General features: G+C 39.4%; 1 protein-coding gene across 6 annotated transcripts in view; it reads left to right on the top strand.

The window, feature by feature from the left end:
* Window positions 1-10084: 10084 nt before the first annotated feature.
* The window catches only part of LOC126194883 (ATPase family protein 2 homolog), a 180890-nt gene continuing 176228 nt past the window's right edge, over window positions 10085-14746 (top strand). For 3 of the 6 annotated variants that reach the window (XR_007538522.1, XM_049933232.1, XM_049933231.1), the window contains exon 1: window positions 10093-10272. The gene's annotated coding sequence lies outside the window, so the exon portion shown is untranslated. Of the gene's footprint in view, window positions 10273-14746 lie in introns of all 6 variants that reach the window. The other 3 variants (XM_049933229.1, XM_049933228.1, XM_049933230.1) reach the window with 2 other exon arrangements.

Below are 14746 nucleotides of genomic sequence, written 5' to 3'. Positions count from 1 at the left end.
CTGATACTTCTCCCATGACTTCACAGGATGGGAAAGTCTGCAGAACACGATCATAACTGCAAACAAATGGCGCCATCGACTGACACTTCCACTGATTATGGGGTCTTCGAGCTCTTCGTCCCAATTTCGCTCATCATCTGGCAGACGCAGCTCACTGAAAGCTGCATGAAACTTTGAACGTTCAATGCCATATGTGGCTTCACGGACTGTGTGCAGTAAAAGGCGCAAGTGATAGCATTCACTGTTACTTGGATGGACAGTGTGCAGTCCACATAATGCGGGTCCTGATAAACGCCTGGAAAACTTTCCACTGGTTGACCGCGTCGGCTTCTGCTGTAAACGGTCCTTTTCATAAATGTATTTGGATGGCGCATCGTTGTACATAAGAATTTGAGCCAAACTATCTTCCCGACAGTCACTGGAATAAGCTAAGAGTGTGGTACGGCGAGGATTATCTAAACATTCCTGCACATTTTCAGGATTGAAACCGACTCGCTGGCCGTTTTCTAAAAGAACAACTAAGTATATAACGGTACGGTGCCGTTCGCGAATTGGAAAACCCGGTATCCGCCACACTACTTCCGAGGTACTAATATAACAACCTGACGGAGTTTTGGTCACCTCGTCACAATCAGCAGTGTCAAAACCAAACGTTGCATGGTCACTTCCTTTACTCAGTATTTGCAAATGAATTTGATCGACTCTACTCTAGCGCAGTATTCGACTTTCAGGTGAGCTTCAAACGCACATGAAAGTACTGGTGAACGCTGTACTACCCACCTATTGTCTACCGCAACATACTCACAGCACGTATTAACTTCAGCTGTAAAACCGCCGTCTTGAGGCTCCCGGCGGCGATACGAGGGATACCCTTTTTTACCAGTAACATTTTCACGAGAAAAAGTTTCGTGAACGACGTTCTTCGGAAACCTCTTCATGCAACGGCCTTCTTCAGGCAAGGTGGACTGTTATTTAATGAGCCACATGGACCGTGCATCATGTTGGTATTGACAATCTTACGCAGAATGAGGTCTGTGTTGGGATTGAGTATTTCGGTGCTAATGACTCAATCAATGTCGTTGGGCCCAATCTTATCTTCGAGCCACAAAAGGTTGTGTGAATGGGACAAACCACGCTTTTGCCACTCTATGGAATACACATAGCACCAGACTGTTCCAAATATCTTTTCTTTTCTAAGAACGTGTATCAGCGTTTCTGTTTTAATTGAAATATTCGAGGAATCAAGTCGTGCCTATCGTGGGACGGCTGGCCGGCAAGCAAGTTGTTCTCTGTTTTCGGCCACTTTGGGCTGATGCTCATAATAATAAACAAATCTGCGCCGCAATATTTTCTAGCATAACAAAGTGCATTCTGAGTACGCTCTACCATATACCTGGGACCACCAGTACATATGGAAGGGAGAATCACCATCCCACCCAAGTTTTCAGCATCAGAATCTTGCTGTAATCCGTCTCTAAGGTCGATGGAATTTTTCACATGTAATTGTCTGTGATGAGTACTAACCGTGATGAATACTAACCGTTCAGGTTCAGTTTTTGCATATACCTTTACTAAAAATTGGTTAAAAAGGCTTCTAAATCGGTGTAAGTCGATACGTTTGTTCTCACATGTTATTGTTGTTGTTGTCTTCAGTCCTGGGACTGGTTTGATGCAGCTCTCCATGCTACTCTATCCTGTGTAAGCTTCTTCATCTCCCAGTACTTACTGCAACCTACATCCTTCTGAATCTGCTTAGTGTATTCATCTCTTCGTCTACTCTACGATTTTTACCCTCCACGCTGCCCTCCAATGCTAAATTTGTGATCCCTTGATGCCTCAGAACATGTCCTACCAACCGGTCCCTTCTTCTTCTCGAGTTGTGCCACAAACTCCTCCCCAATTCTATTCAATACCTCCTCATTAGTTACGTGATCTACCCATCTAATCTTCAGCATTCTTCTGTAGCACCTCATTTCAAAAGCTTCTATTCTCTTCTTGTCCAAACTATTTATCGTCCATGTTTGACTTCCATACATGGCTACACTCCATACAAATACTTTCAGAAACGACTTCCTGACACTTAAATCTATACTCGATGTTAACCAATTTCTCTTCTTCAGAAACGCTTTCCTTGCCATTGCCAGTCTACATTTTATATCCTCCCTACTTCGACCATCATCAGTTATTTTGCTCCCCAGATTGCAAAACTCCTTTACTACTTGAAGTGTCTCATTTCCTAATCTAATTCCCTCAGCATCACCCGACTTAATTCGACTACATTCCATTAACCTCGTTTTGCTTTTGTTAATGTTCATCTTATATCCTCCTTTCAAGACACTGTCCATTCTGTTCAACTGCTCTTCCAAGTCCTTTGCTGTCTCTGACAGAATTATAATGTCATCGGCGAACCTCAAAGTTTTTATTTCTTCTCCATGGATTTTAATACCTACTCCGAATTTTTCTTTTGTTTCCTTTACTACTTGCTCAATATAGATATTGAATAACATCGGGGAGAGGCTACAACCCTGTCTCACTCCCTTCCCAACCGCTGCTTCCCTTTCATGCCCCTCGACTCTTATAACTGCCATTTGGTTTCTGTACAAATTGTAAATAGCCTTTCGCTCCCTGTATTTTACCCCTGCCATCCTTAGAATTTGAAAGAGAGTATTCCAGTCAACATTGTCAAAAGCTTTCTCTAAGTCTACAAATGCTAGAAACGTAGGTTTGCCTTTCCTTAATCTTTCTTCTAAGATAAGTTGTAGGGTCAGTATTGCCTCACGTGTTCCAACATTTCTGCGGAATCCAAACTGATCTTCCCCGAGGTGAGCTTCTACCAGTTTTTCCATTCGTCTGTAAAGAATTCGCGTTAGTATTTTGCAGCAGTGACTTATTAAACTGATAGTTCGGTAATTTTCACATCTGTCAACATCTGCTTTCTTTGGGATTTGAATTATTATATTCTTCTTGAAGTCTGAGGGTATTTCACCTGTCTCATACATCTTGCTCACCAGATGGTAGAGTTTTGTCAGGACTGGCTCTCCCAATACCGTCAGTAGTTCCAACGGAATGTTGTCTACTCCCGGGGTCTTGTTTAGACTCAGGTCTTTCAGTGCTCTGTCAAACTCTTCAAGCAGTATCGTGTCTCCCATTTCAGCTTCATCTTCATCCTCTTCCATTTCCATAATATTGCCCTCAAGTATATCGCCCTTGTATAGACCCTACATATACTCTTTCCACCTTTCTGCTTTCCCTTCTTTGCTTAGAACTGGGTTTCCATCTGAGCTCTTGATATTCATACAAGTGGTTCTCTTATCTCCAAAGGTCTCTTTAATTTTCCTGTAGGCAGTATCTATCTTACCCCTAGTGAGATAAGCCTCTACATCCTTACATTTGTCCTCTAGCCATCCCTGCTTAGCCATTTTGTACTTCCTGTCAATCTCATTTTTGAGACGTTTGTATTCCTTTTTGCCTGCTTCATTTACTGCGTTTTTATATTTTTTCCTTTCGTCAATTAAATTCAATATTTCTTCTGCTACCCAAGGATTTCTACTAGCCCTTGTCTTTTTACCTACTTGATCCTCTGTCGCCTTCACCACTTCATCCCTCAGAGCTACCCATTCTTCTTCCACTGTATTTCTTTCCCCCATTCCTGTCAATTGTTCCCTTATGCTCTCCCTGAAACTCTGTAAAACCTCTGGTTTAGTCGGTTTATCCGGGTCCCATCTCCTTAAATTCCCACCTTTCTGCAGTTCAGTTTTAATCTACAGTTCATAACCAACAGATTGTGGTCAGAGTCCGCATCTGCCCCTGGAAATGTCTTACAATTTAAAACTTGGTTCCTAAATCTCTGTCTTACCATTATATAATCTATCTGAAACCTGTCAGTATCTCCAGGCTTCTTCCATGTATACAACCTTCTTTTATGACATGTTCTCACATATCTGGTTAAAATACTGTATAACTGCCTTGCAGAAGTTTTTTTGTTGTTGTTAAATTTCGGAGCACCCGTAGGAGGATCAAAATTATACCTAACAAAGTTAGCCATTTTCACCTCGACAAAACATTAAAGGATACTGGAACGAATCATAAGTGCGATGCGTTTCGTTGATTCTCTGAAGACGATCATCACGAGTACATAACACAATGTATTTCGTATCACATTTCTGGTCAATCAACAGGAGAGCGACTTCGTTGTTGTTGGTGGATTATAGCGACCCAGGTGAGATCCTCTTGGTCTTCTTTCAGCTGTAATTACAAACTTGTAATTGTTGCGCTCGTCATTTGGAACTGACTGAAGTGCCACTTTAAAGCTGTGGGCATATGGGTTCACACTGTACAGAATCTTTTACAGGCTTATTTACAAAGCTGAGTTTAAATTAGATGTATGTTGTTGCCTAACATTTGCCTGGTCTTGATAATTAGCCACCAAATAAATTTGTAAAAACTTTGGAACATCTGTCAACAACAAAGAGCCAATCAAATAGTACACTTGGCCTTGTACCCTTAAAGCTAGGCACAAACGCCCCTTCGATGATCCACTTAACTCCTAAGGAAGTCATTTGGAAAGCGTTGTTGTAGGCCCTTAAGTTCTCCAAAAAGTATTCGATAGCAGATGTTCTCCATTTAATTACTCTTTCAATGGTTCTGATGAGCCTTGTATTCTTTGAAGGCGAACTTTGCCAGATGAACAACGCATTCCCTTGGGTACTCTGTGCCACTTCAAAGCTCGGAAAGGCGTGCATATTTCGTTCATTGAGCCAAATTGAGAATAAGCGCCATATTTTATTGCTGAATCGTAGTCAAAACCAGTTTTTTTTTCTCTTTGTAGACAAAGCACCTCCTCACGATCGTATACCATCGACTCGTCATCTCACTGACTGACAGCCTAAGGATGACATGGCGCAACTCCTTTCTTGTTCCAAGTGATGGACAGTTGCTTCCTGTCAATCATGGTAGCGGATCTGAGCAGCAGACAAATCATGCTACTCATCTGCCTCCAAAAACCATGAATTTTCTCTGTGATTATGCTCAGCAGACAAACGAAGCTCTTGCTGCTCTTCTGTCTCCAGAAGCCGAGAAATATGACGGCCACATCAGCAGATGATGCTTCTCTCTCCCAGTGCTTTTCAATAGAACGTGAGATTTCGTGGCGGCTTCAGTGATCGACCAAATGCAGTTCCTGTTCGGCATTCGTCTCCATGGATCGGAAAATCTTGTGGTGCCTACGATCAGAGGATAACGAATCTCAGGTTCGTTCTGAGCTACCGCACTTCGTGCTGCAGTATAGCGAGATCGGCCTGCACTCAAGAGACGTTCACGTTCCACATAAATCTCTACAGATTGCGAAGCAGTATTTTGGCGTCAGTTAGCATTCAAACGTGATTCGCCTACACAAGAAGTCTCTTGAGATCGATACAATGCATTTCTAGAACGCTGCGATGCTCAACGCTCTTCATACTCCGGTTCACTTTCTCTTAATCTTCTCAGTCGCGCTCGTTTGGCTTGAGCAGAAGCAAAACAAAGGTTAGGCCATTTTTGGGAAACCATTATTGCTGTTCAGCAAACTTATTAACGTTAATAGTTACAGCAGTTGAAGAATAAACTGAAAGAAGCTGAAAGAAGACACTAATTCGAAATCGCAACACTTGCATCGCTTCACTTATATCGATAAGACACCATGAAAACTTCTGAAGAAATGCAAAAAAGTAATTTTTAGTGTCAATTCGATAAACTTATCAACCATAATAGATTTTCTGTGTCAACTCGACATTTTATCAACGACAATAGTAGCGTCAACTCAATGATCTTATCGCCGGCCGCGGTGGCCGAGCGGTTCTAGGCGCTGCAGTCCGGGACCGTGTGACTGCTACGGTCGCAGGTTCGAATCCTGCCTCGGGCATGGATGTCTGCGATGTCCTTAGGTTAGTTAGGTTTCAGTAGTTCTAAATTCTAGGGGACTGATGACCTCCGATGTTAAGTCCCATAGTCCTCAGAGCCGTTCAACGATCTTATCACCATAACAATTATAGCAATTCGAGAATGAATTGAAGAATGCATATGGATAACGGGATTAAACTGTTAACATAATAATTACGATAATAAAACGTTCCAAAATACTACTTTTTATGGATTCTATCATTTCTGTCTTGGTTTGGGTACTTTACTTTTGTAAAACTACTGCTGTCCTGATTTGTTTTCTTTCAATATAATGAAATGATCGTTGCACATAACTGAGTTGATCCACATTTTAAAAATGGCAGTTTTACTCATTTTTCTCGTACAGCTCGCGTTTGACCAAAAATTTGATTGTGGTAAAATATTTTCATAAAAAAGCACATAAGACAGTTTCCCTGTATCTCCTATTGATTCTGGTTTTCCCATACTGACCCAAAACCACTACATATGTATAGAAAACTCGGCTTCTAGGTGGCTTACCAAGATGGAACGTGCACCACATTTTTAAGTTAGACCTCTAACAACACAACTGTGACAACTGAATCTTATTTTGTGGAGTAGTTTATGCATGATGTGCATACGAACATATGGCCAGACAGACAGACAGACAAACGAACAAAAATTCCAAAAATAATTGTTTTGGCTTCTATTGCTGTTATAAAGACTCCTTATATTAAATTTCCTGAAATATCTCCTATGTACGGAAATCGGGATGTTACAGTTTTGTTATATGTATAGCTACCTGATTCTAGTTTTTAATCTGTTGGTTTTAATGAGCAAGAAAGTATAGTGAAGTATAATATTGACACAATCAGACAATGATATGAAAATCCTTATCCTGCCGCAAAACTTTTAAAAACGTTACTTAGAGAGAAGTTGTGTTCACATGGGGCATTTTTTGCCATCTTTTCTAATCTCTAAGAATTCGCTTCTGGATGTACAGTCATGCAATGAATCTACCAAAACAGCTCATTAGAAATTCGTTGTTTGTTGAACCAGATATCTTTTTACATATTACCATTTATATTGATGAAACTGATTATGAAATACCTATGAATTAAGTGACTGTGTAATAACATTACAAACCAGTCATCTGTTTAAATTCCATATTGGGCTATTTAAATGGGAATACTATTACTGTTTCTTTCATGAGCACATGTGTTAATCATAACATTGCACTTTTCTACATGCATATTCTGCCATGTACTTGACATCTGGAGAATGTTCTGTTTTCACATTTAGTAATTTTTGACACTTGTAAAAACTGCATTTGTTGCTATGTATATGGGAATGTATCAGTGATTCGTTGATATACAAGCATTAAATGTGTAGAACGATGTATTAGAGAGTAAAACAGCTTTGTTTGTAATGTGCGATGTGACATCCATTCTGCAAGTCCTGGGATCTATTTCACAGTTGCGTGATGTTGTCATATTGAAGGCACAAGTTTATGTAGAGTAGACTACGTTAAAACCAATTAAAACTGCAAGTAATTGACAGTGGGGTAAAGACTAAATCACATGGCTGTCGCACACACCACGCCACATATGCAACTGCCATGTCAGTGTCTATTCACAGTGTCCAACATGTCATGTCATGTCAGTTCACTTATGCCAGTACCGAACAGTGAAAGTGATATTATGAAAAGTTGGAGTATGGCATCAGAACTGAGAAACTGAAAGCCCATCCAAATGCAACAATCTGCATAGATATCCATGTAAAAGTTTGTGCATGAAATGTATCGCTGCAAATACAGTGTGCTCACATGAAACAGCTCCATTATACTGTTCACCCACCATCTGTCGGTGTAGAAAATAAATTTCAGTGGCAGGCAACCACACTCTTGTACCTCAAAGTTTATTTCATTTATTCAGAAATGGAGGGAATTCTATTATGGTCTGTGTTTGCAACTCCTGTTGAAAAAAATTATAAATATGAAAGAAACAGAGGCTAACCAAAATGGCCCATACAGTGTCTGCTTAAGAAATGACAGTTTTCACACGGAAATTTATTTCACGGGGTGCAGGGTGAACCTCTTGACTGGTGTAGCTATTTGCAGATGGATTTGGAAACGTATAAATATCTTTTGACATTCATAACTCTACTATAATGAGGAAAAACACTTGTATACACACAGAAATTTCTCTACATGAGCAGCTGATGGTGACATTAAAATTCCTGTCACCAGGAAGGAAATAAAAGAATCTAGAATTTTCTACTGCAGTTTCGAAACAAGAAAGAAATCATACATAACACATGCAAAGGTATTTACACTCTCCTGAAGAATAAGTTCGTGAAGACAAGTAAATACTGTACTGGCACCTCAGTTCTAACAGGTTACCTACAGTAAATATTTTTACAGTTTTAGACATGTTTGAAATGCAGTATAGTCTTGTATACATGGCCAGTCCTACTTTTTTTTGCCACCCTGTCACATATGATTATGGCGTAGGACAATACTAGGTTAAAGTATCTGCCAGCACAGATCAAATAAATGTTGTTTCTTTGCTTAAACCTTTGCAGTCTGAATCAAATTTATATTTTTATTTCCGCTCCTCTGTTTGCTGTAGGGACAAACGCTCGTAATTTTTCTATGAAAAAATTACAAACAACTGCCTTCAAATCTCTATTACTGTATTCCCTACTCTAAATTTTCCATTAGCACCTATGACTCCCACACATTTCGATAAATGCGGCAAGGAAGGCACTGATGTGTATCTGCCACTTTAAAATTCACTTTTCAGTATGCACACACATTCGAGAATCACAAGCATGAACAAACAGCTAACTCAAACACGTTTGGCGCGTCAGATTTGCGGCTATCTCCTGTCCAGCTTGTCTATGTAGATGTGATTTGAACCCACTGATCTGAAAAATTTCGCTCAAACCCCCAAATCCAACGACCAGATTTTCCGCATATCTCATATCTGTGCAGATCTCCTGTTCATTCACAATAATCTGTCTGTGCGGATGTGATGTGCACAGACATTTGAGCAGATAGATTGTTACTTGTGGGTGGGCCTTAACAGCAATAAAGTTTATTAACGCATTTCTTTGCAATATTGTGTATATACAATGCGAAGTTTAATTCCACCAAATGCTATCACAGTGAACTTATTATACCCAAGGCACTATGCATGTGCCAAAAATCATTCGCAAGTTCTCTGTCTATGTTTTGCATATTTCACATTTAATTTAACACCTCGTAAAAACAATACATTGCTGAAAACTTTGTGTTGCATGTACACAAGAGTGGGGACACATGGGTTGATTGCCAAAGCAAACTTTATAACCTCTGATCTCCATCAGCTTTGTGTGTTAAAGTGCTGAGGAGCGAGACAACAAAACATCATATTTTTCTAGCTTAATACATAAATAGAAACAGTTTAAACAATATTTATAAGGGAACAAATAGCGCCTGTTTATCTTATCCATTACGTTTCTTTCTTAAGTAACCAATAACACCATAACAACTGTACTTTTCTCCTTCATTAGAGGGAATTTTTCTCTTAAAATATTATTTTTAAAAATTACATCATCAGCTTCTATTCTTATTTATATAAAATGTAGGTGTCAGCTCTGTTCTGCTATTGTAAAACCCAAACAGTTTTTGTTCTTACATGTATCTGACTTCGCTTTTCGAAGAACGCTCAATGAAAAATATACCCAGTCGCCATGGAACATCTGCAGTTTGCCACAACGCCAAGGACAAAAAATATTAGATAAAGAAGACACAAAAGAACAAAATAAACTTTTATAAAATGAGTGAGCGCGGCGAAAATAAGTTAATTTCCGATGTTAGCAGACAAACAGACCGTCAAAACTTTGTACCAGAAAAACCTTGAAGTTAAGTGACGTGACGGCAGCCTATGTGAATGCCACCATTTGAAACGCATTGTGGAATATTTTCACGTGGCATGACGACCAGTACGAATTTGCCAGAAGGGCAGTGATGACACAAAGGTAAAACTATTTAAAATTTTAGCGTTTGGCAAAAAGTCGAACGACTTTACCAAAATCTGGGTGTTTCCACATCCAATTTCGGGGGCGCCAGTGGAGTGGCATCACCTCTATTGCGTGAAGATCCGCGTCTGTGCTATTTATCTAAAATCCTTGGTCTGCACGTGTGTACAAACTTTGGTCGATTGTGTTTACGTGAAATCGTCGAAAGATGTAAATTGTAAACAAAAACACGTGCGAGGAGGATGTCAAGTGCGTCTGATTAGTTTTGGAGTTTTAAGCCATAAGTCTTTCAGTTCAATGATGAGTGATGTTCGAACTTTTATAAATCCCATACAAACAAACTGTGGATAAACTGTAAGTGCCTTTGCGTTGTGTTATCGTAACTGGAACGAATCCGTGAGTTGCCTACTGCGTCATGTGTTCCGTTTTCTGTGCTTCAGGTGCCCATAGATAATTTACTATGTTCCAAATTCGTGAAGAATATTCATCGTTGTCCTCCCCCAAGGAATCTATTATTACTCACGCCGTTTCTTAAAAATTAGTTTTTTATGTCTCCTAATACCTCAGTTCTATTTTTGTAGGCAATTATAGTACCATGAAATAAAGACTCCTTCACAACCATTTTCATTAGTTATCATAATACAGATATAGATTGACATAATTTTCTATTTCCCTTTTTTAACTTATTTGTTTGGTTTTCACATTGGGCTACGGGTTGATCCTCAAGAGTGTAGGGCTGTGCTGAAGCACGAAATCAGCAGGTTCAATATTTCCTAACTAATTATTTTGTTGCTTCTTGTGGTAACACCATGACTGTTCCAAATTATAATCTCCGCACTGTAACTTCCTACGTGATGTTGGATATATATATTTTTTTCAATTACCAATCTGTTGTCTTCGTCAGCCATTGATGATGACATGTCAGTTACCAAAAGATCTGTTTGCAGTAAATTCATGATCATCACTTGTGCCAATGTCCTGAATTAAATTCCAAACCTCTTCACAGTGTTTTAAGGAACTAGGGTATGAGGTGACTAGACAGTGATCTGCCCATTGCATAGAAGGGTTAAGCTTGTCACATTTTGTCCTGTCCCTTCCCTTCAGCCCTAACAACACTAACATTACAATGTTCAAGACCCAATTACAATAATCCACACAACACTGGTGCTTGATTCTTCATAACATGTTTGTGGAATGCGGCAGGATACCTTGTCCACTAGGACCTTGCATATGACAGCAATACTGGATTGTGTTAGTGGCCCCTAAAGCCCATTTCTGGAGTATTTCACTAACTTTGACTTGAATGTCATCTGCTCACTGTTCACAGATTAATTGTACCAGTGTTGTTTTTATAGTGCACATTTGTTAGTATGAACATTGCAGCAAGTAGTTACTACAAAAATGTGTATATGAGATATTTTGGCCAGGAGTCCTCTGTTGGGGAGTTCGGCCACCTAATGCAAGTCTTTCTATTTGATGCCACTTTGGCGACGTGGGTGTTGATGGCATTGACAACACAACACCCAGTCCCTGAGTGGTGGAAGTGTCTGATCCAACCAGAAATCGAACACGAGCCCCTCACATGGCTTTCAGCCATGTTGACCTCTCATTGTTGGAGGTGGACTTATGTGTATCGCTACCCTCTAAGAGACTTTCGAACAGTTAGTACATGCTTGAGACTTGTCATTCTCACCACTATGAATGTGGTAAAAATATCAGAAAACTGAATAAAATCTTGTTTTGTGTTGTGAATTTGCAAATATGAAATAGAATTTTTGTGTGAAAGTGAATTTTTTCAAAAGTAGTCAGTGTGCATAGTTTTTCCAAAGACAAGTCACTGTATGATTGTAACATTTTCCAGTGAATGGAAAGATGTTTGATAGCTCGCCTTTGCTTTCATTTGCAAAATTCACTTGTCTCTCACTTATTAGATTAACTATCCATCAGGATTGTGGTTCTTCCCCATAACTTTGTCACAAAAAAAGCGGGGTGCAGGACATACTCAAAACAGAGAGAGAGAGATGGAGGCAGATAAAAAGGTTATAAGGTAAATAAAGAAAAACTACCAATGAAAAAATAATCTACCAGTTGGGGAAACTTGGTGGGGCTGTTTGAGTTGTGGTTGGTGGAGGATTGGGAGGATGTGTTGAAGAGCAATTGTACATCATCAAAGTTCAGGGAAGCTAGTACTGGGTGGTAGTATCCAAATGACCCTTTTGGTGTAACAAGCACACTGTTCCCTCAAGTCAATCCGTAGGTTTTACTTTTTTGTACTGGTTGTCCCTAAGGGGGACAGTTACGTGTTCATTCATATGCTCACCCAGTTTAATAGTGATCAGTCCTATATATCAAGCCATACAGTGAATACATGTTACTTGGTGAATAACATGTGGTTTGACATGATGCTCTACCCTGGTTTTTGTGGAATGCATCAGTGATAGGGCTGGAGTAAGTAGCAGTGGGTGAGTGCTTGGGGTAGATTTTACAGTGGGAACACTTACAGGGGTATAAATTGTGAGACATGGTAATTGCTTGTGAATGTTATATGATTGGACAAAGGTGTTACACAGGTTAGGTAGAAGATGGGAAGTGAGAGAAAGGGAGAGATTATCTCATTTCAGGGATTGGTTTGAGAAAGACATAGGCTTGGCAGTGTAACGTATTGAGGCATTTGAGATCTGAGTTGCACTGGAAGACTAGGAAATGTTTCTGAGTGTTTGGGAAATGGGAGCTGTTTTTGTTGGAATGTAAGAGGAGAATGCTAAAAGATAGAATTGTTTTTGGACATGATGTGTGGTATATTTATGGGAGAGGAAAGCCTGGGAGAGGCTGTTTTATGAGTGTTAAGAAATTTGATTTTGTGCCAGATATGTTGGCCATGAATGCCAAAGCTTCAGGAAAGTGGCTGTTATAATAGTGTGGAAGTGGTCAGAGCCATTGATGTGGATGTATGATTGTTTATCGGTTGGTTTTACATGGATGAGAGTTTCAGTGAGATGTAGCTCAACACCAAGGTAGCTTTGGAAAAACATTTTTCTGTTAAATGTCACCCTTTATTACTGTGACAGCATGCATGTGCAAGATAGCAGCTACCTCCATTCTTAACCAAAGTAGTGAATCAAGTTCACATTATGACTGCTATGACTACTGGCTGATTTGGGGGGGTGGGGGGGGGGGAGGAAAGAAAAAAACACGGTTAAACAAGGGAAAGTAGAGCAGGAGAAGGATGAGGGTGAACACTCGTCTAGTTATCTTTTGACATCCTATGACACACAAAATTCTTTTTTCTAAAGACTGGAGCAAGGTTAAGTTTAAAGTGAAAAGAGATTCTGAAATTAAAATTTCCTGTCTTTTTCTTCGAGTTATATCAGCATTTTTTTGTCCATGTGGATGTATTTATTTAATGACAGTCTAGTGTCAGGTTGTAGAGCTAATAGCTGGTTGGAGATGGTGTTGCTTGATGAAACTGGGGTGGTTGCACATTCTGTGGGAACTGAAGTGCATTTTTGTGCAGATGGTTGAGGTAGCTACCACTCCCCTTTTGACCATAATGCAGTATACTGTAGATCCCACAAACAGAAAAACTGTGCCCAGTAATTGGAAGAAAGCACAGATAACACTCATGTAATAGATGGGTTGTAGGACTGATCCAGAAAACTAGCATCCAGTATTGTTGATAACCATCTGTTTTAGAATCTTTGAACATAGTCAAACTAAAACAAAATGAGGTGACTCGAACAGAATAACCTCTAGCATTTATTCTAAACACATCTTTCCCACAGAAACCAACTCATGCTGTTCTCACATGACATGCAGTGAACCATGGATCATGGCAGTCAAGTAGATGCAGTATTTGCCTAAGTACCACACCAGTGTTTATTATCAAAAGTACACGTGTATGGACTGTCAAGCAAAGTTTGTGACTGGACTGAGGATTTGTTGTTAGGGAGGATACAACATGTTATCTTGGATCGAGATTTAGAAGTAAGTTTAGATGTGCCACAGGGAGGTTTGTTGGGGCACTTGATTTTCATGTTGTTTTTGAGTGACATTATGGGCAATATTAATAACAAGCTCAGAATTTTAACAAATGATACAGATATGTCTAGTGAGTATGTACACAGATTGGCCACTTCCTTTAAATGTTCAGAAATGTAAAATTCTGCACTCAACAAAATTAAGAAAACATAGTCCCCCATGACTATAACATCAGTGAGGCACAGATACATTTGACCAGTTCTGCAATTTGTAGGCGTAGGAAATGGAACAAACATATAGCCTAGTTCGTAATTGACACCATTTCTCAGAAACAGTAATGTCACCTTTTGTAATGAATGAATGAACACTGTCTGGACACTATTTCTTTATTAATAAAAACCAGTTTTTATTTCATTCGTTAGCATACCTAGGATCAGTCATACATAGAGCCGCTTGCAAACCAGTTCAGTGGTCGGATACTAGGAAGATTCCATCCACAAAGTAGATTGCTTGCAAAACACTTGTACAATTCACCCATGATTATTACTGAAGTATGTGAGGCCTGTACCAAATAGAACTAACAGCTAAGCAATAATCCAATTTATGAATTTAAAAGGATGAGTGATCACATAGACTGTACACTATGTAAAAATAATAAGATAATGGCTGTAGATAGAGGAGATATGAGAATAGTGATGGACAAAAAGATGGATGTAGAGTCGCAATATGAACCTATGACTGAGGAAGTAGAAGTAAAGTTTATCATTTACTATAAATGTCTTTGTTGCTCAGTCAGAACAAAAATTAAATTTCTGTGTAAGACCTATTTCAGTTGCCTTATTGGGTTTTC

This window comes from Schistocerca nitens, chromosome 7, assembly GCF_023898315.1.
Source record: "Schistocerca nitens isolate TAMUIC-IGC-003100 chromosome 7, iqSchNite1.1, whole genome shotgun sequence".
Classification (NCBI taxonomy): Eukaryota; Metazoa; Arthropoda; class Insecta; order Orthoptera; family Acrididae; genus Schistocerca; species Schistocerca nitens.
The sequence above is the reverse complement of the archived record's forward strand: the minus strand, read 5'-3'. Positions and strand labels throughout refer to the sequence as shown.